Raw genomic sequence first — 27,162 nt, 5'->3', positions numbered from 1 at the left:
GATTTGTTCCATAAAGTTTAAGCAGTTGTTATTCTCGGAGAATATCTCTCAGAAAATTGTCATTTTGTCAGAGGATGCTATTTAGCAGACTGGCATCTAGGCAGTCAGGCAGATTCAACTATTGTTACTTGAAAACCAAGCAACGGTTGGTTATCAGCTGCCAAAGGTTACAGTGAGGCATATTCACCTATGGGAAGTCAGAGAAGTCTGTTTTGATAAACTAGAGCTTCTGCTTTTCTTCTGTCACTTTGGATCAGGAAAGCAATGGCTGTAACACACAGCCTCAGAAAATGCTTTTGGTAGTCAGGCAACTGTTTTCTCCAGAAAATGCAGTGAGTGACATGCATGCTCTCATGGAAGTGCCTGGGGGAGAATCCAAGATCATGCAGCTTTTTGGGGAAAAGGAAGAGCTTGACCAGTTCAGCATCTACCTAGGGACATGAAAGGTGTTCTCAGTCCCTTATGTAAGTTTTTGGTCCTAGAGGACCTGCCACTCTGTGAACTTGTAATGGGTAGCGCAGAATTTAAGCTTCCTTCTGTGATTCTTCCTAACCTGTGTCTGCTTTTGTTCCAGACTTTACTGTCACCTATCTTTTCAGAGTGTTTTTCAGGCATCCAAATCGATGGCACCTGGGCAGGCACATCTTGACCTCAGAATTTTACTGTGAGCCCCATTATTGGTAACACCTTTATATGTATTTAATATTCTGAAAATGATGACAAAAGTCATGGTTTCACCACTGAGGAAAGAGGATAAAATTTACAACGGAGAGGGAGCACTAGATATTTTGGAGTTTTCATACAAGTATTCAGCACATTTAGATCCCAAATTAATAGCTGATAATCAAGTTATTTGGCTTACCAAAATTTATTACATAGTGTAATATTTCTAAAATACTAATCAGGTAAAGAATGTTATTCAGACATTAGATTTTTTCAGAAAGGAAAATAATTCTTTCAGTGCAGACACTTCTGGTAGCATGGTAAGAAAAAAATAAATCACATTACCAGTGGAAGAAGGAAATGATCCTAGAGGAACATTTAATCTTTCCTTTTGTATACACAAGGATAGAACCCATACTGCTTTAATCTGGGGTTGTATTGGTCTCAGTTTGCTCCAGTGATGTATAAGGATGTGATTATTTGTGACAAATATGAATTTCTTGTAGGTATTTTATATAAAAACACAGAGAAGTGACAAGAAACCTAATAGGCATTCAGGCCACAGGGGAAGTTTAATCTGGCTTTGAACCACATTTAGTTCAGAAGGAGTGTACTGCTCTCATCCCTGAATGAGATTTAGTTATTTTGTGCACAGATTATGATATCACCACAATAAGCATGACAAATGTTCCAATTTGAGCAGGAATCCTTCCTGAATGCTAAAGATCTCTTTACAGGCATTGACTCTGCATTTCTAATTTCCAAACCCTGTTCATTATGAAAAATATATGAGACATCGGCAAGTCCATATTTGAATTTAAAAAAACAAAAAAGTAAAGATGGGAAAGAAGAAGTAAAATTTAAATTCCCTGGGAGAAAGGTTTCTTCCCTATAAACACCCAGACACATCTCTTTCTCCATTAGAGAATTCTTAATTATTTTGGGGGTCTCTCCAGTACAAACTCTTCAGGGGGGGCCTTACCAGTATTGTGTTTTATCAGGTGCTCCTAAAAAGTGTTTACTGTACAATTTCTGTAGGATAGATCAGGCACGTGTAGCCTGAACACTCTGAGTCCAATCTAACAAAGTGAAAAGTGATGATACTTGCTGACAGCAAAAGTTCTTTCACAGGAAAACACAGGTGAAAAATTAAGAGGTTTTGTATCAGGTCTCAAATATAGGTAGCCCAGTACTCTTCCAGCAAAAGTATAATGAACACTCATAAAGCTTTCCAGAGAAAGGAGGACAGAAGGTAATGTTAAGTGAATAAAAATACATTTTGCACCTTGATTAAGTTTATTTGTGAGGCATTTTGTATGACAAAGCTCTTGAATTTGGCACTTTGGAATCAAGGTATTCCTAAGACTTGTTATTAGCAAGTAAAAAATTTAGTGGTCTTAAAAAGTCCTTGAGGTGAGTACACTTCCTATTTTTTTTTTTCAGTATGCACACCTACCTTGCTGAGATTCTCTATTAGTATATTCGTTGTTTTCATTTTTGTGTTTTGTGAAACTATCCACTGGCCTCAGTCTGAATAGAGCTCTTATTTTGAACCGCTGTTGCTTGATCACTTTAATTTTAAATGCTTTTTGGCTTTTTCCTTTTGTATAATAGCTTATCCTCATACAATAGCTGTCTATAACCAGGAGGTTCTACTGAAGATGGAAAACTAATCAAAATTTGAACTGGGAAACAGTGGCTGATGGTTTGGAGTGTCAGTTGGACTGTGTTCATTATGGTCACATGAGTTATAAAACCTAATTTTTGTTAACATACTGAATTTTTTTTTTCAAAATTTCTCTTAAGAATAATTGCATAAACCTAGTTGTCCTGTGTAAAATTCAGCTCAGTCACCCAAACCTCTATTTATCTTTTGGCTAAGTTCATGTGATAACACAAAATGATGCCTTTATATATACACTATGTATATATTGTATTTCCATTTGTAAAGATACTTTGATTAACTACTTGGTGAAACATAACTGCCCAAATGCAAGATGATTCTAACAGAAAAGTTTAACTGTAGTATCTATTTAGTAATAAAAGTAAACTTATTTATTAAGAAAAATAAATCTTTTATAATTGGAAGTAATCAGTGTACTTCATGTAATCTGGCAGTAAATGACTGTGCACCCACAGGGCTACTTAAGTTCAAAACCAATTTGGTAATCTTCCAACTGGAAATTACAATAAATTAAGGTCGTTTCTCCAAGGAATGACGTAAACACTTAAGTAATGGAGCTCCTCTCTTTATGTTGAATCACACAAGTAAAATTAGAGCCTGCTTAATTACATCTATTGTTGAATGTTTCGATCAGGCATTTAAATACCTGCAGTGGGGCTCACAATCACATTTCTCCTTGCTAAGCTGGAAACATTAAACCCCCATGCAATCAGGGCAGGCATATCTGTTCTGCACTAAAGACAGTGGGAGAAAACAGGCTAACTAGTAAACCTATAAAAAAAAAAAAAAAAAAAAAAAAAAGAAAGAAAGAAAAAAGCCCAGTCCTATAGATTTGGGGGGGTTACACTTCATATTAAACTATATGTTGCTGTCTATTATATTTTTACACCACACTATTAAAAAAACCCATAAATTATCAGTTGCTCATCATAACTTACAATTTGTGGTTTATTTTTGCAAAAGATATAAAGGCGCAGGATATAAGGCTAAGTAGGCGTTTTCTCTTCTTGTTTCTCCACATGTCTATGTAATTTTGCAAAATATACCTTATCTTCAAAGGAGAGGCTGATCAGTGTACAGTACAGTCTGGGACCACATAGCTGGATTGTCTTTAGACTTCTCTAAACTCTGAAAATTATCATATGTAAATACTGTCTTTTTCTAGTGTGACTATATAGAAAAACTCCTTTTGGCACTCAGAATTTGTTTATTGGCATTTTTTATGGATGTGATCTTTAATCAAACAGCCAAGTTATTCAGCGACACAAACCCAGATTTTTGGAAATAAATGTTTAAGCAGCTGAAGTCCTCAATGTGCTTTCCATGTGTCAGTCCTGGTAGCCTGACTGGCTTTTGCAATCCACACAGGCTGTCTGAGAGCAGTACTGCACTAAGAAAGATGATTCAGCTTGGAGCCAGTATGTGCCTTCTAAGAGAACAGTCCTGAGACTTCTGGTGGGGTTCTTTGCTGTTCAGTTTACTCATTAACCTATGTAATTCTGCATGTCGCGATTCCTTGTTCTCCTTCCTAATTTAAGACAGCAAGACCAGAAAATGCTTTCTCATAGAGCTTGGAGGGGTAGAAAGGAGGGACAGTATTGCACTGAGCAGATGGGAATGTACAGATGCAGCAGGATTTAATTCAGGCCATTAAGTTTTATAAGCAATGGACACTAAATTTACAAACACCCGTGAATATCATGTTTTTCATGTTTAAACTTTTTGGCTTTTTGAGGTAAACTGATATGCAATAAGTTGTCCTAGAAAATGCAAAGAAGGACTACATGCAGATAAATGAGACGAAAGCTAAGCCTGTGCAAACTGTAGTTCATGCTGACAAGTGAACTATGGAGCCTGTGTTTTATTGAATTTTGTTCAGTTCAATAATGTATGAAAATGACAGGAGGATACGTATTAGAGTTATACATATGGATGTTACAGTCATGCATGAATATTCTGGACATAAAGCAGTATTTAATCATCTTTCTCAGATAATAGTGTTTGATGTTCTCAGAAGTACTTTAAATATAAGCAGGTAGCATTAATAAAGCAATAGAATTAAATTTTAACTGGAATTTTATTTAAAATTATGAATATATATCCAGGTATCTTCAGCTTCTGGACTAGATATCCATGATTTTCAATGCCTGCATAGCATGACCATAGTTCTAGGTAGTCAATTAAAAGCCTATTCATAACAACATATGAATAAGCCAAGACCTCCCACATGGCTACAAGTCTATACTGTTGTAAGTAACACTCACTTTCCTGTAGACAAAATTGGATGTTTCTGAACAGTAATTATGCTTTTGCAAAACATTATAATCGGATGAACAAAGTTGTGTTTTTCTTTTTATATTCTGTGGAACCAGAACAGTGGTGGTTGAGAGATATTAAAAATACATTAAATCAATTTCTCTTCCTTATTTCACATGGCACTTTATGTTTCATTGTATATTTATAATTAGACTTTGTGAGTATGTAAATGATACGCGTGAAAAAATGTTCGGTTTAGAGACTCATTCTTAGTAATGTTTAACAACGGAGTTAAAATGATTTTTAAAAGGTTCTTTTGATCTGTACAATAACATAACAAAACAAGAAAAAGATAAAAGATACATTTCAACCTTGCTGAGCAATTAAAATTTGAAAAATATTTATACTCCTACTATAAGTCATTATTAGTGCATGAAACATGGATGTTTCAGAAAATGGAGGAAAAAAAGACTAAATCCATTCATTGTGCAAAGATGATAAAAGACTCTGAATTTATTTAATCCTTGATGGAGGGTTGGAGGGTTTGCAAAGCCAGTCTTTATTTTACCTCAATGTTGAGATACTTGCTTCATTGAAAGAAAAAATGTTTGCCATTAGCTTCAACAGAAACCAGATTTTTCCCCTGTGAAGGGCAGAATAATGTAGAGATTTCATTTATTTTCTCAGTGGGGTGCTTCTTATAAGGTATTAGAGAAGTTTCTCTAGATATGTACTCAAGTAAATTTTGCCCAGTCAGTATTAAAGATCAAGATGACATTCAGGGTTCCAGGAACTAAATTCTGCTTTTAGAATGGTTCAGTGAAAATATTTAAGCAACGGGAATCTAAAAATGTTGTGACTGAGTTCTGGCATCCATTTCAAATACAAATGGACTTGCTTCTCTTTTCAAATTCAGCCCAGCTTCCCTTACCTGGCTGAGCATTCCCACCTGGCTGGATCCACATAGATCCCTGTTTTGTCTCCCGTGTGGGTTTTGTGTCAGAGGTGCTGGTTAGCATGAATCCCAGCAGTACTCACCATCTGGCACCTGAGCAGAAACACAAAGAAACACCAATGTTATGTGTAAAAAAAAAGATTTGATTTAAGGTGCATGTAAGTCAGCATTACTTTTTAAATGAAAACTGTATGCTCTTGAGGCAAGTTGTTTCGAAATTGAGAAGGTTATATTTTGTATTTCTGCATACAGAGCACACAATGGTCTCCTCCACAGCAGGCTACTTTGAAAGCTCAGCTAAATAGGATGAGACTGGAGCTTTCTTAGTAGTGAACTGAGCTTTGCTGTGAAACTAGTCATCCTTTTCCTAGCCAGAGACAGAGACTTAATACATACTTCAACCTGATGAAATTCTTTATAATATGGCCAGTGGTCATGGCTCAGTTTATCTCACTTCAATTTCAGTGAGGATTGGAAGGGCCTCTATATTGATTATATGGATTATTTTGGAATGCTAAAGTATAAACAAATAGTTTAAAAGAGTAATTGCTTATTCTATACTGGTTGGCTGAGACCCAGTATCACCTGCCTAAACAGTTGGTTTAGCTCTAAACCAGATCATGAAGATAATTTTAAAATTATGCCAGTAAAGTTTAGATTATTTGTTCCACTTTTTCTGTCCTTTCAGTATTTCACCATTAAACTGTTCCTGCCAGAAGCAGCTTTTTGACTAGGCTTCTGTGAATACCTCCCCACCCCCCACCACCACCCCCTTTAAGACAGATCTTTTCAGTTTTGTAAGGCAGAGGGGAAAAAAAACCTTTGATGATCTCAGAAAGACCTTAATATGCCTGCTCACTCTGCGTATCATAGTCTGAAATGGATACCTCGCTTTAACCATCTGTTAGTATTTCTGTTACAACAACATCTATATATTACATTTGATCAATAGTTCCTCTGTGGTAGACATTGTACCCTATAGTACAATACCATCCTACCTCCAAAAGCTTATGATCTTAAGGTCCTAGTCTTGTAATGGATCCCAGCGACCAAATGGAGCACCAGAAAGCCTAAAGAAAAGCCCATAATATTCAAACTTATGGACCTCTGATTGTAGAATCGTAAAAGCAGCAAGCAATGCTAGCAGCAATAGGGAAGAAAAATTTCAAGCTCCTTTTGTTATTTTATAACAAGGATCTATTCAGCAGTGTCTAGCGTGCCAGCTAGCAGACTAGAGTCAGAGTACTTTAAGCAATTTCATTATAAACCCTGCTATTCAGAAATTTATAAGACTGCTATAAAACTTCACTTAAGGCTGATCAGTGCCAAAGAACATTCCTTTTCCACTTAAAAATAACATGTGGCTGCTGTTTGTAAATGATAGGGTTGCAAAAGTGGAGAGAAAGAGATATTTTCAAAGGCATAAATTGGGTTTGGACATCCAGTCTCTGTTTCTTGAAATACCAGTCACTAAATTCAAAACAAAAAAGGTGAAGAAAAAACTTTTATACAATTCCTGTGTAGCAAAGCATAAATTTTGATGAATAGGAGGAAGTGACAATGGAAATTTGCCTGCATAAATTCTTTTCCCACTCAACAGGCTATTTTTTCCCCCAACTTTGTCTTTTAAAATTATAATTAGATTTTGGATTATGTTCTTTTGGTGATTTAAACTTTAAAAGGACAAGTTGCTAGAGTTTCAAAATTATCTTCTATAACTTCTCCTTCACATAATTTTATACCTGCCCATATTGTCGTTTTAACAGCTTCCTGCTGTGATAAATTGTAATGACTATCTGCCCATGATCACCTGTCAGCTATAAAATATTGCAATATACATTTTGAAATTGGACAAATTAATCTTTGTGTGATAGACTTTTCCACTGTCTTATTTCTTATATACCTCTGTAATATTTCTTCTTCTAAATTTGGCTGCCTGCTAATTAATAAAATTAAATAAGAGAAGTTAGACAAAGGAAATTAAATTCCAAGTTGCCAAAGGACATAGAGTTTGAGTAGTATACACAAAAGGTATGACAAATCAGGGTTCCTGTTGCGCCTCTGTTCTTCAAGGATTTACAGACAATACAGGTTGTAACATCCCTTATTTTCTTTCTTTTTTAGCGTTTATAGCGAGTATATATGGTATTTATAATACTATATATTTGCTGGGTGTAGTCCTTTCCTTCAATGCTCTAATTTCTAGTAAGGTGCAGTTGGTCCTCAATGACTTGGAGATAAAAGTCTCCCTTACAAGCACTTCACCTCCTCTCCAAGAACAAATTTGTCAGATGCTTTCACAGCACATTCTTGACCCAGACACAAAAAAAGAAAGGGTAGCTCCAGATGTGAACAAAAGAGAAAGATGATTTTCAGGGAAAGGGGTTTCTGACCATTACTCCAAAATGAACAACTGAAAACTAACTCCTAACGACTGCAGGGTTTAGCTTCCTTTCTTTGCTCTGGTGCTTCCTTGTATGGTGGAAGATCAAGAGAATGCCACTCTTGATCTCTTCCACTGTGGAAGACAATCTAGTAAAATTGAATGCAGACATACCACTAAACTGACCCAGGTCCTAGGAATACTAGAGGACAGGATGTTTTTGCAACTTACCTCCATCCTTCTGAGTCCTTAGGTTTTGTGGGAATAGATTGACTTCTGCTTACAGGGTACAGAGCCTCTACCTTCTCCCTCTTAAAATCCTCAGGCACTGAAAGGGAGAATCCCATGGAGTTTCCTCTTTGCAGGAGATACAAAATATGTCTAGATCAGTAGAATTTCTTAAAATATCTTTTAGTTGCTGTTAAACCGTTAGCCAGATCAAACTCAGAATTAAAAACAACCTTGTGTCTCCTATTACATCTGATGACCTTTAGCTCAGAATCCCTAACTAATTTTAGAAAGGAAAAAAGGACCTGATACAATAGAGAGGTAAGCCTTCACTAATCTAGCACTGTGCTATTATTTCCCTGTTTCAGATATATATTGCTATATCCACATAAGTAATAAAGGAGAAATAACATTGCTGGATTTTCCTATACAGGTGGTTCATCATTTCATATATACGTACATCAAAAATAGTATATGTGTACTGTGTGTTTTGTTGTGACATGGAAAATCTGCTTTTCATGGTAGTACATGATGGTAGGAATCTTTTTCTCCATATATGACATGGCATTGAAATATGACGTGTATGATTTTGTGGGAGAATAACAGTTTTAACTATATTACATGTTTAAAATCCCAAGTGAACGTAATATAACTTTACTAGCTCATTTCTCCTGAGGCATCAACACCATTTATCACTACTGCTTCCATCTGGCATGTCTGAACTATCATGATCAGCATTTTATGTGGAAATGAAAGCATTCAATATGGTCTCTCTTCTCTAATGCTCTGAGGTCAGATACAATACTGCTGGAGGCAGTGAAGACGCATTTTTATCACACGCTTGAGCAACATCCATTTGACATATTTTATAGTTTTCTAGGTTAAGACCAGCCAAACTTTTTCTTCTTTGCACTGACCTGGCATGGGGTCATTTGCTTTAATAATAATCTAAGATTAATTCCAATAAATTTAATCTAAGATTAATTCAAGTAAGCTTTGTTATACTGCGGTGTTAAAAGTCTGGCACATGCAGCCAAATATTTGGGTGCTGAAAACTGAATTTCTAGTGTATTTTTTGCAGAGCTTAGAAAAGCAATGGAATCACTTGCCCAACTGTTTTCTTCCCAAGGAATGGCTGCATGTGGTTTGCTTACTTGAGGTCTTTGGGAAGAGATGTCAGATACTCTCCTTTTCTCACAGAGGATTCATGGAATATGGGCTGATGACATAGTTAAAAGTATCTTGTAGTTTAGGTTTAAAACTTCCATTTCAGTGTGTAAAAATATATGGCTGTTTCTTTTTACACTACAAATTCTTGAGTCTCTGTCAATTTCTAAGCCTCAGTAATCCATCATATGAGAAGCAGAGTTACCACAAATATGTTTTATCATCAGCTCCTTCATAGCCTTTTGGGATCATTTTAAGATAGAAGACAAATTCCGGAATAAAATATTGAGTATGTAACTCTTCGTAGATCACACCACAATCTTTAATTCCTTTAAAATTAATTGTAATAATATATATCTACTTACATTATTTCAAACTCCATTTTTAGTGTGATATTAAAATAAACACATTGTTTTTATTGACATTGTACAGGTCATGAAAAATTTACTATATCCAGGATGCAGTGAGTACATGGGAAGTTTTGGTTATATATGAAAATTTATTCTGAGCATTGCCTTTTATTGTTTCATGCTGTTGGTTGGTTGGGTTACGCTACGGGGCAAAGAATCTTCCAAAAATTGTCATTTACTAAGATTAAAGAGCTGGCACTTGATGGCAAGCACTGTGAGTTAGTCAAGAGAGAACAAGTTCTCTCTATAGACTACTGCTGCTTTTGTGCGTAAGAATTTACTCATTGTCACTCACGGTGGTTGTAAAAAAAATAAAAATGTTCTCCATGCTTATTGATTTTCGGTAATTGCACATTAAATCTACTGAACAGTGAATAAAGGGTCAAATTCTAATACAACAGCTAGTGCTTTACGCTGTTATTGATCTTGTATTCTTATAAAAACACAACCCTGGTAGCATATGATACAACGCTACATGAAGACAACTATGATCTTCCTCCACACGTGTTTTAAAACTGTAATCAAATAAATGCATTCAGGAGGCTAAAAACTGCTTGATGGAAAAAGTAACTGAAAACCCTCACACCCTGTCAGTGACATCTTTTCATTCTTTATTACCTTCACAATCTCCCTGTGTTGCATAGATGCTGACCTTTTGAAAAACAAACAGATAATTTCTGGGTTTTTCAGATATTTCCTAAATGAGAACAATCAGCAGTTATCTGCAATTTACAGCATATTTACAGTATTTACCATGTTTAAAATACAGTTGTAGTTAATAGCAGTCCCTCCTTAAAATGTAGTGATGTGACACTATCCAGGAGTTCTTACAGTGCCAGTGATTTCTACAGTCATGTTTCAGGGTGGACCTTCAGCTTAGAAACTCAAATGTTTTAGCAGATACTTCCATTACTTCTTTATAACAAAAACTTGGAATAATTCCTCACTAACTTTCCTCAATTCAAAAAAAAGTTCCTAATTCTGAAATACCTTCAAAGTCTTGGAGGAAGACTGCATGAAAACTGACATTTTCCTTTGGTTTCAGATACTGTTAAGAAAAGAACACAGAATTTAAATAATCCAATGTAAGCAATCTAACACAATTAAAAAAAAAAACCCAACAAGTTAGTGTCTTAGTTTTAAGATATTTGCATTTGATACTTTTCTGATGGTGCCTGTCTCTAACATGTAGAAAGTAGCTCAGCAGAGCAGTGGCAATGTATTGGGTTTTTTCTTATTGCTGATTTTCTCTCAACTTTCTACAATCCTAATATTGAAAAAGCAAATAGTTTCTCTTTTCCTTTCTTGAATTTTCCACTGTTGTGAAATCTTTGCATGTTTTTAACCTTTAAGCAGCCAGAATTCCTTATTGGTATCTGTAGTTATCTGTCCTCTTACACTTGCCAGATTAAAAACTAGAAGTTCACTGTCCACTAAAATATTCAGTATTAAAGAGTCCAGAGTATGAATGTAATTCAAACACAGTACAGCATGTATATAATTTCAGATGTTGGAAGACATTTCTAGTAGGAGAGAAAATGTAAATAAACTGCTATACTCACCTCTCACTCGATATCTCTTTCCCTCTCTCTTGTGTAGTGTCAGTAACCTTGACCATAAGACAACATCCTGAGGAAGAACTGCTGAAAGGAACTAGCACCAGCGCCAAAATCAAGTTCTGCTTTTCTGGAATAATAGCTCAGGTAAACTATAAACTCAATATTCAGGCATAAGCTAAATTACATAAATATATTCAGAGTCAGATGATATCAGTAGAAAGCCTCCAACTATCTTCAGCATACTTGGATCATTCAGAAATTTTTATGAGTAATTCAAATAATAAGCATGTATAAAATGAGAGTCTTTGCACATCATTCATGAAAGATATCAAAAAACTGAGATATAGCGAATACACTATATGTGATTTCTCACTAAGCTGATTCTGATGCTTACATAATTATTGGTGGTCCTTTTTACAGTCTTTCCAACTATGGCCCTTGCTCTGAGTGTTACAGGTTAATAAAACTTTGAAGTCGTTAATTTTTCTTTGAAAATGAGGAATGTGTCTATATTTTAAGATAAATTTTAAGCAAATATAATTTTAAAAAGGTAGTGAAATTTTTTCAAATAAAGTAGATGAAGTATTTGTATAAAGATAAGTCTGTTCAGTTAAGATTCTTTGATTTTGATAGCTGAGGACTAAATTTTGGTAACCATTTACTGCGTCATGAAAGCAAAATGCTGAAATTGTTCATTTTACTCTGATAGCTACTGAAAATGGGACTTCTATTAAAACTGTCTTAATATTGTCTCTCTCTTTGAATTTTATTCAGAAAAGCATACATCCCTGTAGTTCTGTTATATAATATATTTGATGAAAGCTTTTTGAGGGGAGGAAGCATCTCTGTACTTATATCAAATAGGTTGAAAAAAATCAGACAGCAAATTCTCTCTAGAACTGGGAGCACTTTTTCTCAAATAATTACATTTCGCTCTTACATGATGGTTTGGTTGGGGTTTTGGTTGTTTGGTTTGGGGATTTTCCCCAGATTCTCCCTCATTCATAGATTAAGCTAAGCACATAATTACCTTCATGAAATAAAAATCAGACTTTTTAAATATTCTTCATTCATTTTTGTCTGATTTTCAGAGATAATAGGGATATCTTGCCAAGCGACTCTTTGTTTTCATATATCAAATAACAAAAAAATGATTAAGAGGGACATCCTACAATAACTATATTGCCAGTCCGTATGTCCAGTATGTAACAAATAGTGTTCACATTCAGGTTATTTTAATGCAACATTGTAAGAAATACAGTAAAGCATTTATTTATAAAATGGTGTTCATGCTGGTTACTTGTGTCTTTGCATCAAAATGTGAACTCCTTGTTTCTATGTTATACTGGAATTATTTCAGAAAAGTCATTTTCATCACTCTTCTAGCAGATTTGAAAATAATGGAAGATCATAAAATCCTGCCTTCCACTCTATCACTTCTTTTTTTAATATGGCATTCTAATCTATTTATTGAATCAAATTATAGGAAATGTCCTGCATAGTTATGTTCAAATTATAGTCTTTAAACTCCTTCTAAAGATGCTAGGAAAAGTAACTTAGACAAGTTAGCTCATTGTCGATCAGTCTGTATGCATTAGTCAGGAGTCCACTTTACAGACTATACCAGAGGTCTCTTGTTTGGGAAAAATCACTTTTTAATGAAGTATTAATTACATAGAAATTGAGCAACTCTCTCATCAGTTCTATGGGGGACCTGAGACCAGTTCTCTGACTAAGTGTAGCTACTTCAGACAGGGAGAAAAAAAAAAAAAAAGAAAAAAGAAAAAAAAAGGGAATAAAATGCCATTTAGATTTATAAAGCAAAAAAAAAATAGGTTTCAGAGGAATTCCCACAGTATCACAAGCAGCACTTTACAACAGTGAAGTGAAAAGTTACCATTAGTTCATCTTTGGAAATCACAGCTGACCAGAACACAGGCACAGCCCGAACAGATCATAAGAATAGATCTGCCGAATGTACTGTCTTCAAAAGCAACCCCCAAATCATCTGTCCTATGCTAGAATAAAACAATCAGCGAAATGGAGGGGGGGGGGAAGGGGGGGAATAAATCTCTGTGAGCAAAACCTGTGCAATAAGCAGGCTGACTCCCTACCAAACTTGTCGCTTAGATGCTGACAGGATTCATATCACCACAAACTGCAGAGTCATTGGAAATGGAAGAAATTGCAGATGTCAGTAAATCCTTCAAGGCAGCGACAATGTTAAGTTCAAGCAAGGAAACAGGAGACTACGTAATGCTTTTCTGGAAGAAACTGAGAAGCAGCCACTGGGAGCACTCACAACCGAACCAACCTCTTTCATCACCTGCTTTAGTCAGTATGTCTTGCACAGGACTGTGGCTTTATTTCCTTTACCTGCATATGCTATGAACACCTCAGCTAAAGGCAGCCCTTCTTTACGTAAATCCAGGTCCAGCTTATGTCAGGACATAGCTAAAGCCAGGTTAGGGCCTGAGCTCAAGCCCCAGCTCCATATTTCCACTTCAGCCTGCCAGCAAACCTGGATGCATATGCATGTAAACATATGTATATCCCCATCCAAAAGCATCTTTAGAGAGCAAGTGAGCACAGGATAAGGGAAGCTTGGTTCCTACAGGGTTTTTTTGTTTGTTTGTTTGTTTGTTTTTAATACAGGAGATTTTTATATATTCTTTGTCTAACACTGAAACCTGACTTAAGCATCTTGTCTCAGGTTTTGAGCAGAAGAATCTCTCCTCCCAGCCCCAGTTAACCACCTGTGAGCAGAAGGGAAACCATTCCAAACCTAGGAGCTTTCTGGTGCAGGTGACCTCGGCTGTGTCCTATCTCCTCCCAGTGGTGGCACGTGGCTGACTCCACTTCTGCCTTATGATATTCTGCTTGCTGTGAGAAAGCAGTCTTGAAGTGTGACCCCATTGTCAACAGGAGCACCCAGGGGACCAGGAGCCTGAGACAAGACCCACACATACCACCTGTCCAGCATGGATAGTCTTGATGGTGCCCAAACTCAATCTTCTCCTCTACATTTCACTCCCATGTAATTCTAGTGTTGTATCTCTAAGGTCAAAATTCTTCATGTGTCTTCTTGGTCAGACTGGTCACTTACACTAGGATCAGAAATCCTGTTAGGAAAGCTTTTCAGAAGGGAGCATTTAGAAACGTTGTTGAAAAACCTTGTGTTAATGCAGTGCTTAGTGTTGTGCTCAGTAGCACACAGGTGCAATGCATACCTCGAGGAGAAGATAACAATCGCAAAGCACTAAGAACTGTTATAAACTCTAATTTTAGCTACATTAGTTCTCTAATACAGACATTTAGTTACTTTTAGAAAATGGATATTTCCAGAATAGAGGCAAGGTTAAAAGACCTTCATTGTTATTACAATTTCTGTTAATAGCGTGAAAATTACTTCTGCTATATTAACATAATAATACCAAATACAAATATATTTACATTATCACAACTGTTTTGCACAAATTTTTGAAACATTAATCTCTGTTAATACCGACAAGTTGAATATTTTAACAATTTTTTCTTAACTCACTGCCTGGCTATTAATATTTCCAAATAGCTTTTCTCATTCTCTGAAAACACACATTTCAGTATTCATTGAAGGAATTAAAATTAGCGCAGATTTGGAGAAATAAACATTACTGGCTAGGATAGCAAAGAGTCCTGAGGGAATGGTTCTTCCTAGTTTTGTGAAATACTGTTGGAAACCTGTGGGAAATAACTAATCACTGAGATTTTTTTTCTAGCTTCATATATTCTTTCATGGTCTTCCCAAGAGATAAACATGTTTTATACACTCTCTAAAGGGAAGAAAGAATGGCTTGATTTATTTTATTTATTTTTTAATCTCAGACTGGGAATCCTTTGAGCAGTCAAAACTAAAAAGGAAACTCTAAAAATAAGAGTTCCTAAATTATTACCATCCCAAATTAAACTGTGCATCTGCATGGTAGCCAACAACATCCCTGACAGAGGTCCTGAAAGGCTTTAAGTGCCCAGGTCAAAAGTAGCCAATTTTGACTAAATACTAAATAAATACTAAATTTTATTTATTTACCAATACTAAAAAAAACCCAGAGTTTATCCGAATTATTTGCTTTTGTATTAAATAGGATGAGATTAGTGTAATATTGCATATCAAGCAGTATCTCATGAAGAGAATAATTATACATTGATTTATAATTCTTTTTCCAGATGGTTTTATGTGGTATATATAGAATTCATGTTGTGAATGGTGGTTTCAAGCTACCATCTCCCTGGTGGTTTTGAAAGTTTCATTTCAGCTGTCTTTACCACCCTTCAAACATACTTATTGAATATTCCTTTTTTTTTTTTTTTTCTTTTTTTGCTACAAATAAGTAATACATTGGGGAAAAACATGAAAACGACCTTAGAAGAAGATACATATTTGAGTGGAAAATGCTTGTATGTTAGAATGTACGTTTGTGTTTAATCTGAGTTTATGTACCGCTTTCCTAACATACAGGATATTAGACACTGATTTATGGCCATTTCTGTAATTCCCCTGCAGTTTTATCATGACAAAATTACATCCTTAGGTAGAACTGAAATGTCAGTTGATGATTAGTGTGCTATTATACCTTTTCACTGGATGGTAATGGGAAGTGTCTATAAATCTACCTGTTAAGAAGTCAATACAGAGTACACCAGCAGTTAACTTGGGGGTTTGCTATTCTTAGGTTGGCAATTACATGTCACGTTGAAGACTTTTATTAAGCCAAATCTTGAATACCTATCAAACAGTACGCTTTTTTGCAGAAGCATCAACAAGAGCTTATTTTTCACTATTTTATGGTGATCCAACAGATGACAGTTTATTGCAAACTGGCAAAACGTACATCACAAATGAGCTGAGACAAGTTAAACAAACCTCTCAAGATCTAGGACATGGCATTCACTTTCAGTGTGTGCATGATCGTTTCTACAAGCCTGAACAAAATCCATTATGTCATCTGTGCTCAATGAGGCTAGAGAAAGCAGAAACATTAGCATCACTGAAGTGTCAAAAACCAGACCTATTTGCAAGTGTTGAGTTTGAAGCACAGAAGGGAACGTTCTGCACAGGATCACGAGCTTTGCCTAACAGAGACATGCTTGAGATGTGGGCCAAACAAGTCTCAGGCATCACAGCTTAAAGGGCATATTTCACAGCACGTTCATGCCTTGGCTTTTTCTAGTTCTTTATCATGTTTCAGAGCACTATATGGTAGAGAGATGGAACAGGAGAGGAACCACCTCTGAATTCACTGAAAGCAGGACTGTGCCCATTGCATCAGTTAAAAAAAAAGTATTTCCTTTAACTGGGGGCAATAACAGTTAACAGAAACTACAGTTTATAATTCTAGGTTTTAAAAGATCCCGCAGCAACCAATACATAGTGCCATCAAAGTTTTAATAAGTGGTCGTTACATACTTGTGTCTCAAGATCTCTTCCTTGGGCTTCCGATTGCTGTCTGTGAAGCTAATAGCACATGAAAGGAGTGAGGTGGCCAATTCACTTTTAAAAGAAGTTTTGAAACTGCTGTGCAGCTGAAGAGTGACACAGTTTGAAAAATTCCTCAATCATTGCCTTTTGGGTTTTTTTGGTCGGTCTATGCTATATCTAATTCACAGTACTAGGTCCCTACTTATTTAGAAAAACAAATCAAAACACAAAAGGAATGTGTGGAGAAGCAAGGTTCTTTTTCATTAATGCACCAGAACAGTTCCCATAGCAAGGTGCCAAAACCCTCACTTATCATGAACATACTTTGATGTTCATTTATTGGGAAAACCTTTGACTAATAAGGAATAAATATTTAGTGGGCTTGAACCTAGGTTGTGCTTCAGTGTTTTTTTCCTGCAAAATGACAACGATATTATTTTTTTTATTCCATTCTTTGTTTACCTTATGTAAAAATAGAGGTAAAAACATTTACAGTGAGATTATATGGTTCAAACTTTTGTGCTTGACCAACTATATTGGAACTTAGTCACACATTTAAGAAATGTGAAATACTTTGTTTACAGAGGGCAATCAGTGTCTGCAAAAAATGTTGTAAAAGTATAGAAAATATCAGCTAACTATTGTGAAGTTTACAATTTATTTATGTCAGATCTCATTATGTCAATGCGGCTTTTGTGGAAAGTAAGAAAATAGTTCAATACTATTTTAAATGTCTGTCTTTCTGCCAGTTATAAAAAGAATCTTAAAGACTATTCTAAAAGAAAATTAAAATCTTATTTGAAAGCCAATTCTTAAAAGCACTGAACAGCACTCATACCAGTTTTCCTGAGCATCTTTCACCTGCTTTCTGGTCTTGCAAGCTGTTCTCCATTTCAGATATTATTTCTCATATTTTCTGTAGTTTAATACGTGTCTCCTGAGGCTGGATGTGGATTCAGCTATTCCCATCTACTCTGTAAAGCCTACAATTAAGGCTGTATCTCATTTTTAAAACTCATCTATTCCTTGGAAGAATTTTGAGCCTCTACTAATCAGTAAATGTAGGAAAAAAAATTGCTACAGTACTTATTACAGAGAAGAATGTCAGTTAGATTTGACAACTTGGACCAATTTTGTTTCACCTGGGATCTCTTACAAAATGCCATTCCTTGATTGCTTCCACTTACTTCTGCTCTCGTATGACCTCTTTTCTGTCCTTCTCAGTCTTTCCTTTCTGCTACTGCTTCTCATCTCCTTTCAGCTTTCTTCTGATGCTTTTTTTGCCAGGTTTCTAGTGTTCATAATAATTTAGATTAACAGTTGACACAATGTTTCTTGCTGTATGAATATTTACCATGCATGTATTTTAATTCATATTTGCACTATTAATACATCATGATAAAATCACAATGCTGGGATTTTTGGGGGCATAATTTACATAAAGCAATTGTTCTTTATCCAGTATAATTAATTGAGTGTTATTCGTTGGGTAGCTCTTCAAGGCTTTATTTCCAAATCTCTATGTTTTCTGTATCAATAATGAAAACACTGAAAACTTAAAATTAGACTAACAAATAATATCATGTACTTAAATTAGACTAACAAATAATATCATGTACTTAATCAAATCTAAAAACTGTAAAGCCAAACAGTAGGTAGTAACTTAATGTTTCTTTGTACTAATTCTTTGTAGAATTAGACTGGCTTGAATTTGACATTGCTATTTTATAGGGTTTATAGGTATATGTAAACATGTTTCAATGTTTACAGAAATTTTAGTGGGAAACTGGGAATTTCAATGCCCATAATAGATGCTGATGTTAGAGGAACTGAGGAATTACAGACATATAGAGACTCAGAGAAAGACTGGAGAAGAAAAAAAATACATGAAATCACTGTTGCTTTATCAAAATGACACAATGCTTATCTATGATGGAAATTATTTTGTAAAGATATGACAAAAAGTTGTCACGCTTAAAATTATAATCCTAATTATAATCACTCCTAAAATAGGGAAAAATCAGCATGTCTAATCTCGGGTCTCTCACAGGCAAGACTGGCAAGAGAAGGGTGGATGAATTGCCAAAAAGGCAAACACTATCTTTTTAGAGAGGGGATTTTATTATGCAGCTTCTGTTTCCCCTCCCTACATCAGAAAAGGTCAGTGTTTCTGAAGAGGAGTATAACATGCCTTGTAAGACAGCTGGGACCCTCATAACACTCCCTGAAAATGATTGTGCATCTCTTGACAGCAGTAAGTATGAGTGACAGACAGCACTAAGCATTTCAGTGGTTCAATGGCATTAATAATTTCAGTCAGTGGATAGATTACAAATATTTGGAATTACACAGCAGAGTTCTCTAAATTGATGTTGTCTTCTTTGCCTGGAAAAGACAGATGTGAAATTAAAACTTATATGCCCGCTTCAACAAGCACCCTAAAAGCCTCAGTTTCCTGTAAACCTCATATTTTATGCTGTTTAGAACGCGCCTGGTATCTTGGTTGGTTTAGGGAGTGCGAGCCTGAAACTGCAGAAGCTCATGGATTGTTTGGTAGGTACAGGTCAAACTGACCATCGAGTAAAAGGTGCATTTCTTATGAGTATGTTGGATCCAAACTGATTTTGTACTCAGAGGTAAATTTATGATGTATGAGATATATGTCCTTACTAAACCATAATAAGGTCCAGCGTGGTATTCTGCTACACAGTTCAGGAAGGGACCAGACTCATCCTGGTTTGTAGAAAATGAGGCAAATGCCTAAGTTAGCACAGCTTGCACTCCTTGTGTTCACAAGAAGATGAATGTCTGAGCTAATTCATGCCGTTTACTAGAAATTTAAGTTATGAGAGAGTGCATTACATACAGCTGTGGTGTCTGATGAAAGCTAGTCCCTGCACTCTGTGCTGCATAAACCAATCTCTGCTATAACTTCACTCAATTCCCCAGTTGTCTTCCTCCTCCTTCCTACCTGCTAGAGAACTGTGATGTGTTAATTACCTAATTAACACATCTCCTTTGTAATTAACCTGGCCTTCTCTTTATCCTGACCATTCACACCAGAAAGAAGGATGTCAGGTAGATCAATTTACAGCAATCTAAGCTGTTTACAAGCATATTGGCAGTTTAAAACAAATAGCATGTTAAAAAGGTCTCAATAAGGAAACAAGTTTTATTATAAGCTACTGAGGTAGCAAAAAATGGCATTTTCATTAAAGTAATATCTATGCTTGTCTTGGTTTCAGCTGGGATAGAGTTAATTTTCATCCTAGTAGATGGTGCAGTGCTGTGTTTTGGGTTTAGTAGGAGAACAAAGTTGATAACACGCTGATCTTTTCAGTTGTCACTGGGTAATGTTCACACTAAGTCAAGGACTTTTCAGCTTCTCAGGCCCCACCAGCAAGAAGGTGGGAGGGACACAGCCAGGACAGCTGACCTGCACCAGCCAAAGGGATATTCTATGCCACAGAGTGTCATGCTTGGCATGTAAACGGGGGGCAGTTGGCTGGGGGTGGATTGCTGCTTGGGGACTGGCTGGGCATCCATTAGTGGGTGGTGAGCTATTGTACTGAGCATCTTTTTTTTTGTTTGTTTAGTTTGTTGGATGGTTTTGGGTTTTTTTAAGTTTTATTTCTTTTTTTGTAATCTCTCTTTTTATTACTATTATTAGTAGTATATTTTACTTCAATTATTAAACTGTTTTTATTCCAGTCCACAGGTTTTACTTTTTTTCTGAATTCCCCTCCCCATCCTTCCAGGGCAGGTGGGTGAGCGAGTGGCTGCATGATACTTAGATGCTGGCTGGGGTTAAACCACACTACTTAGCAACAGCTAAAACATCGGTGTGTTATCAGCATTATTCTCACCCTAAATCCAAACCAGCTACTAGGAAGAATATTAACTCTATCCTAGCTGAAACCAGGATAATGCTGTATTCTGTAATGCCCAGGTTGGAAAAAGGTAAGGAGCATTTGCTAGAAAAAAAATAAAAATATGGAAAGCATGTTCCACTGGGCAGAAAAAAGGAAGACAAAAAGATTAGTCTGAAACAATCACCTGCTGGAAGGGTGCAGGATCAGAGAGAACATTTCCTGGCCGCAGCCTTTGGGTGAGGCACTGCTCATTCTCTCCTGTTTGGAGCATGCTGCTTTGTGTAGGTGGGTCTCCTGGGGAAAATCCTGCTAAAGGGTGTTGAAAGCAAGAGATTTTTGGAGGTACACTACTGCTTTATTCTATTTGATTTAAGTGGATGTTGTTATGGAGGGATTTCATTTTTAATTTGTATGGTTGTGAGTGTAACAAAACATTAAACAACTAAGGCAAATTCAAAAAGGAGTTCTTTGTTACATGTGCATTGCTACAAAATGCTGCCTGTGCCTTGCTGTTAAGTGACTGATCTCATGTGTGGCATCCAAAACCTGATGGGAACTGTTGAGTGTAGAGTTGTATCTTAAATTGTTCCCTTCCCAGACCATAGGTAACCTACCTTCCAGAGGCTCAAAGTTTTATGTACTTTGGAACTCTGGTATGGAGAGATTTGTTGACAATTCTTCTTTAGAAAGAAACGTTAAAAGAAATGGGGGGGGGGGGGGGGGGGGGGGGGGAACGACAACGACGACGACACACGACATGGGACCAAACAACCCAGCAGTTACATTTCTGTGCTGTCAATGGTAACTGATTACCATGAGAAGTCTAGTCTGTAGTAATTTAGGTATCTTACCCAGTTAAAGTTTCATAAAAATATATAAATAGCCTTGGCACCGGCTACTTCCCTTTGTAGGCAAGTTTTTGGGGGGTTCTTTTTGTTTCTTTTTATTTCACTAGTTCTGTATGTCCTCTTTTTGTTTCTTTTTTTACAGGGTCTTTCTAACAACTGAGTTACTGTGTAAAAGGAGTATTCCCATGCAATGGTTAGAAGAATTAAGAGGCCACTTAGAACAACATTATGTGTAGCTTTATTCTGGAGGCATTCTGTGAACCCTTTCAAACAGTAAGAACTACAGAAAAAAAAAAAATAATACTGTTTTCGTATATGATATTAGGTTTAGGTGGGAGACTATCATCTTGTCTGCTCATCTCTGTCGGTACTGAGGTGTTTGTGGAAATGCACTGAAGAAAAACTTTCAGCCCTTGAGAAACTATTAGGATAAAGAAGTGGCAGCAACAATGACAATTTGAAGTGTTTTAAGTGTGCTGAGATAGATAAACAGGGATTTCCAGAACTGTAAATTCTGACTTAAGTGGCTGTCTTCTAAGTTGTGCTTTAGATACTGAAAATTTGTATTAAATCAGGCTACTAAAGCTTAGGTAGGTGTGGTATAAACCCAAAAGAGTCATAGTTCTATATTCCTTGGGTGCAATAAAGAACAACAGAGTCAGACCTTTTTTTTTTTTTTTTTTGGTTTGGTGGTTTTTGGGTTTTTTTTACTTCTTTTCTCCCCACCCTTCTCACAGTCTGACAGCCTTTTTCTTAAGGAAAAGTGAGAGCTGGGTTTGAAAAAGCTTTCAGCAAGCCTTTTCAGCTTATTTCTAGAAATTTGGCCAGTGTTCAAATGCAATGTAGTAATTAACTCATCCCCAAACCAGGTGATTTTTCAACTCTTTTCTAAAGATAAAATTCTTTCTATTGGAAATGAAATTTCAGGAGCACCCTCTTGAGTGCAGTGCACACTGTTTGGTGATGCATGGCATGAAGGATGCAGTCCATATGCTGCTGTGTGACTCACAGCAGAGAATGTCCTCAGTGCGAGGGGATGCTGTCAGTTTATGTTGCTTTTTAAATTTGAGTTCCTTTGCTGTAGTTGTTATTCTGGAAACATGATCAACTTAAAAAATTAGTGCCTGAGACACCTTTAACAGATATGGATACTTTGCTGAAAGAAAGCAAAACCCCATGACATTTTTCACTTTGCTCTGTTGCAGTCACCTGCCTTGGCCAGAGCTTAGGACTAAGCCTGTAGATGTAAAGCTTTGTCTTACCTGTATGTCTGCAGAGGTGGCCAGGACAGGAACACAGGCTGTCAGAAATTAGTGTGCATTATTCCAAACTTCATGTCATCAGGAACTGACATTAATGAGTCCAGACGCTTGGTATGCTGCAGGACCTGCCTACCAACTCGTACAACTGTGGGGAATGGACTTGTCCAAGCAAGCACAGATACTGTTCGTGCGGTCTTTGAAAGTGCATCTGTGTGATTCTGAATGCCCTTACCAGCTCTGGGCAACTCGGTCTTTGAAGTTGATGGGGGTGTGCAGCAATAGATTTTGGTATCGACTCCTTCATTTGTTGGGAAGGATCTGTACCTTTGCATTCTAGCTAAGAGCTGGCTGCCTTCAGACAGGAAGAAATTGGCTTCCCAGTGTTCCTGTAGGAATGCTACCCGCCTTACAGCTCTTATTGTGTGTTCTTCAGTCCACTTTAAAGCAGTATGAGGAATTTTCATTCATACCAGCACAAATGTTCATTGAAGACAGTGGGTGGCCCTGTACCTGTGCTATGTCCCGCTGCCTTTAAAGTCAGCATCACGAAGTAACCACAGGGCTCTCAGGAATGAGGTTCTGTGTGAGCCTTAGAGTTGTTTCTTTATTGAGCACATTACTGCTCCAAAATGATGGGGAGAGATGACGAGCATGGACAGTTGTAGATCTCCAAGTTAAAAAATCCTGACCATTGAAGAGTGAAATAAACTACACATTGTACCCTGAGCAACAGCCAACTAAATCACCCCTGATTGTTCCTGACATCAGCCTTTGGGATTCCCTCTTTCCCCCTGAACTGTGCTTTGTAAGAGGAATTTACAAAATAAAAAAATTGCCAACTGCTATTCAAATGATAAGTGGTGCATGCTAATTACATTTTATATGGTGATTAATTAAAAATAACCATGCAAATGTCTAATTTAAGAGTTACTCAATTTACTAAGTCTTCAGACACTGCCTAGCTGCCCTAGGCATTTGGTGGTTAGGCAATTTATTCAAGCTTTCAAAATATTCTCAAAATGTCTAAGATAATGAAGGTTCTTGAAAAACTTCCAGCTAGCTCGGAATATATAAACAGAGGTTTCAGAACAGTAAAATAGCACTGCATATATTTGCATTTTTGAGCCGAAGTATTCTGTGTATACATAAAAATAGACCAGGAAGGGAATAATAGACATTCTAAATAATCTGGATATTTAGCTGCACCACATAGTGGACTAGTTCATAGATTATTTCATCGGCTGAAGAAAAATAAATATGAACTTACTTAGATCCAACATTTTTATTTTTATTTTTTTTAAATAAGGAGCTTTTCATACAGATGTGGGCAGGGACTTTGCCTTATTCACAAATAAATATAATTTTATCAGGAGAGCTACATCATAACTGTTACTTGGTTCAAATATAGTGAATTTTAGTTGGTGGAATATGCAATTTACACAATAGATTATGATGGCCTAGTGGATGGCAGATGAAAATACACAATAGTGCTGGTTTTGGCCGGGGCAGAGTTAATTTTTTTCATAGTAGCTGGTATGGGGCTATGCTTTAGATTTGTGCTGGAACCAGTGCTGGTAACACAGGGGTGTTTCAGTAGCTGCAGAGCAGCACTGGCACAGAGCCGAGGCCTCTTCTGCCTCTCACCCACCCAGCAGCGACCAGGCTGGGGGGCACAAGGAGCTGGGGGGGGACACAGCCGGGACAGCTGGCCCCAGCTGACCCAAGGGATGTTCCAGACCATGTGGCATCATGCTCAGGGTATAAAGCTGGGGGAAGGAGAAGGAAGGGGGGCATGTTTGGTGTTATGGCATTTGCCTTCCCAAGCCACCGTTACATGTGATGGAGCCCTGCTTTCCTGGGGATGGCTGAGCACCTGCCTGCCCATGGGAAGTGGTGAATGTTTTCCTTGTTTTGCTTTGCTGGTGTGCGCAGCTTTTGCTTTACCTAGTAAACTGTCTTTATCTCAACCCGCAAGTTTTATTTTTTCCCGTTCTCTTCCCCATGCCCCTGCAGGTGGAGAGGAAGGGAGTGGCTGTGTGGTGCTTAGTTGCTAGCTGGGATTAAACCACCACAAGAATTTGGTTGAATTAATGAAGAACCTTTTCAGAAAGTAATGATTAAAAGTTTACAGAAATATAATTCCCCGTTTTTGCTAATAGTAAATTAATGTTAATTCTTTAATTGCTATTTTAGAATCTCCATATGCCTTTGGTAGAATTTTTATTGAATTTGATCAATAAATAACCAAAAATAAGAGAATTAATATGTCCCCAAGAAAACCTCTGCATTTAATTTCATGTTTCTGCTTATGTAGGAAACAGTACTGTAATGGCTATTGCCATAATTCTTCATAGACAAAATGCTTGCAGTATCTCTGTCATACAACAGAATATATGATGTTCCACAGCACCATACTCTCATGACTTACCTTTTTTTTTAGGTCTTTACCAGATATACAAATGTTTTCCACAGAGGTGAATGAGTCTTGGATTATGACAAATGGTATTAAAAGCATCTTGACTAGGGCAGATTCCCCAGTAAAGGAATAATCAATACAGCCATCCTGAAAAAGAGAATTATGTTGTGAGGGCATTAACCATGCCATTCTGGGCCAGTTGAGAATTGTTTCATCTTTGAAACTGTTCCAGTAAATTCTACATATACAGCAAGTTTATGTGCAGGAATATGTTGTTTTTAAAACATAGAAAATTTAGATCAATAAATGCAGAATGCACTTATTTTACCATGCATTAGTGATGTTCCTACTGCTCTCCAAATATTCCATCCAATTTTTCAAAAATTAATTTAGTAATAAGAGATATTTGTTTTCTGGGACTATTCTAGTTTACGGAAGGTTATAAATAGAGTGATAAGATTCTGTATCTGCAGACATTCCTACCTGCAAACACTTCACAAGCATAAAAATAAAATGTATTAGTTATAGTATTAATTATGAAGTATTTCTCCAGGTTTTATAAATAACACTGTTTCTTGCCACATACAGTGAAACCCACAGTAGCTGAGATTATATAATGACACTTTCCATTGTTCTCTAAAATGAGTTTTACACACAGAATTAATTGTTTTACTTTTAATGTTTAAATTAAACTTATTGTTGAAATACTTTGCATAGTGGTTGCATAGAATCATGAATAGCAGATAGAAAAGACATAACATGGTAGATTTTTTATATAGATAAATAGATATTTTTTTTTTAGTTATCCCTTTTTTAATTAAAAAAAAAAGTTACTGGTTATGTAATTTATTTTTTTTTCGTTCTGAATTATTCAAGCACTTCAAGTGATGGGATTCAGGTTACTTCCCACTTGCAGCACCCATTGTACCCATTCCATCAACACTGGAATCTTCACGTGTCTGCCAACCCCCCTCTTTGTGTGTCCGGAAGTTATGTTTGGTGTCTATTATTCTAATATTTTCCCCAAATTATAAGAGTTTTTGCTGTTTGCTGATGACCTGCCACCTGTGGAGGTGTCTGGTGTAGTTCAAGACTTTACTAGGTAGTAATTCAAATACCATACTTATTACAGAGAAGTATTTAATAAGCTCTGTCATCTCACAACATTCTCTATTTCCAAATGGAGATGCTTCTTCATTGAGCTAAGGTCCTGGGTTTTCTTAAGGAGTGCATTTAATCTGTAATTGTTTTAACTTGGGATGAGGTGCCAGAATACACATCTGTAGCTTTCTCCAGATTTGCAAATACGGCTCAGACCCAGTTTTTGGATTCTTAATGACCAAAACCAGTTTTCTGAAGCAGCTATTTTTTTCCAATAAAAATTTTATATATATAAAAACATCCCAGATCTCACCCATAGCCCAGCAATTAGAAGTGATTCCTTTTTCCAGGATTTCTCCAGAATGTTTGAATTAGAAAATTATTTTTTTAAAACATCCATAGAATAATAACACAAAAGATGGAAAATATAATACATATCTTTAACAAATTATTCTACTGCTTTTCCATCTTTTGATTAAATTCCTCCACACTGAAAGTCCTCCAGATTGGTTTCATCATATTAGTCCAAATCAGGCATGATCTTAGGTCAAAATTAGTGATCATCAATTAAGTACCTCCAGTATGTAAAACAGAGGTATACTATTCTAGGTTTCTACCATTTCTTTTTCCTTTTCTCACGTGTTTTTGCAGTCACAGGAGGTTTTACTGCTACAGTTTCATAAGTATGTTTTATTTTCACCTGGTATTTGGCAGACTAGCTCTCAGCATGGAAAATATTTCCTGGGAAGCTTGAAAAGTCCATTGAACCATTGTTGAGAATCAGCAGAGTAAGGAATAGAGTTGCTGTTTTAGGCAGAGCACTGTACATCCAGCCCTACTCAGTCCTGTTTTACGTTGGTCAGCAGCATGAGAGATCTAGCCAGGACCAGGTGGCAATCA

This window comes from Falco punctatus (assembly GCF_963210335.1).
Source record: "Falco punctatus genome assembly, chromosome: 1".
NCBI classification, from domain to species: domain Eukaryota; kingdom Metazoa; phylum Chordata; class Aves; order Falconiformes; family Falconidae; genus Falco; species Falco punctatus.
This window is presented reverse-complemented; position numbering follows the sequence as displayed.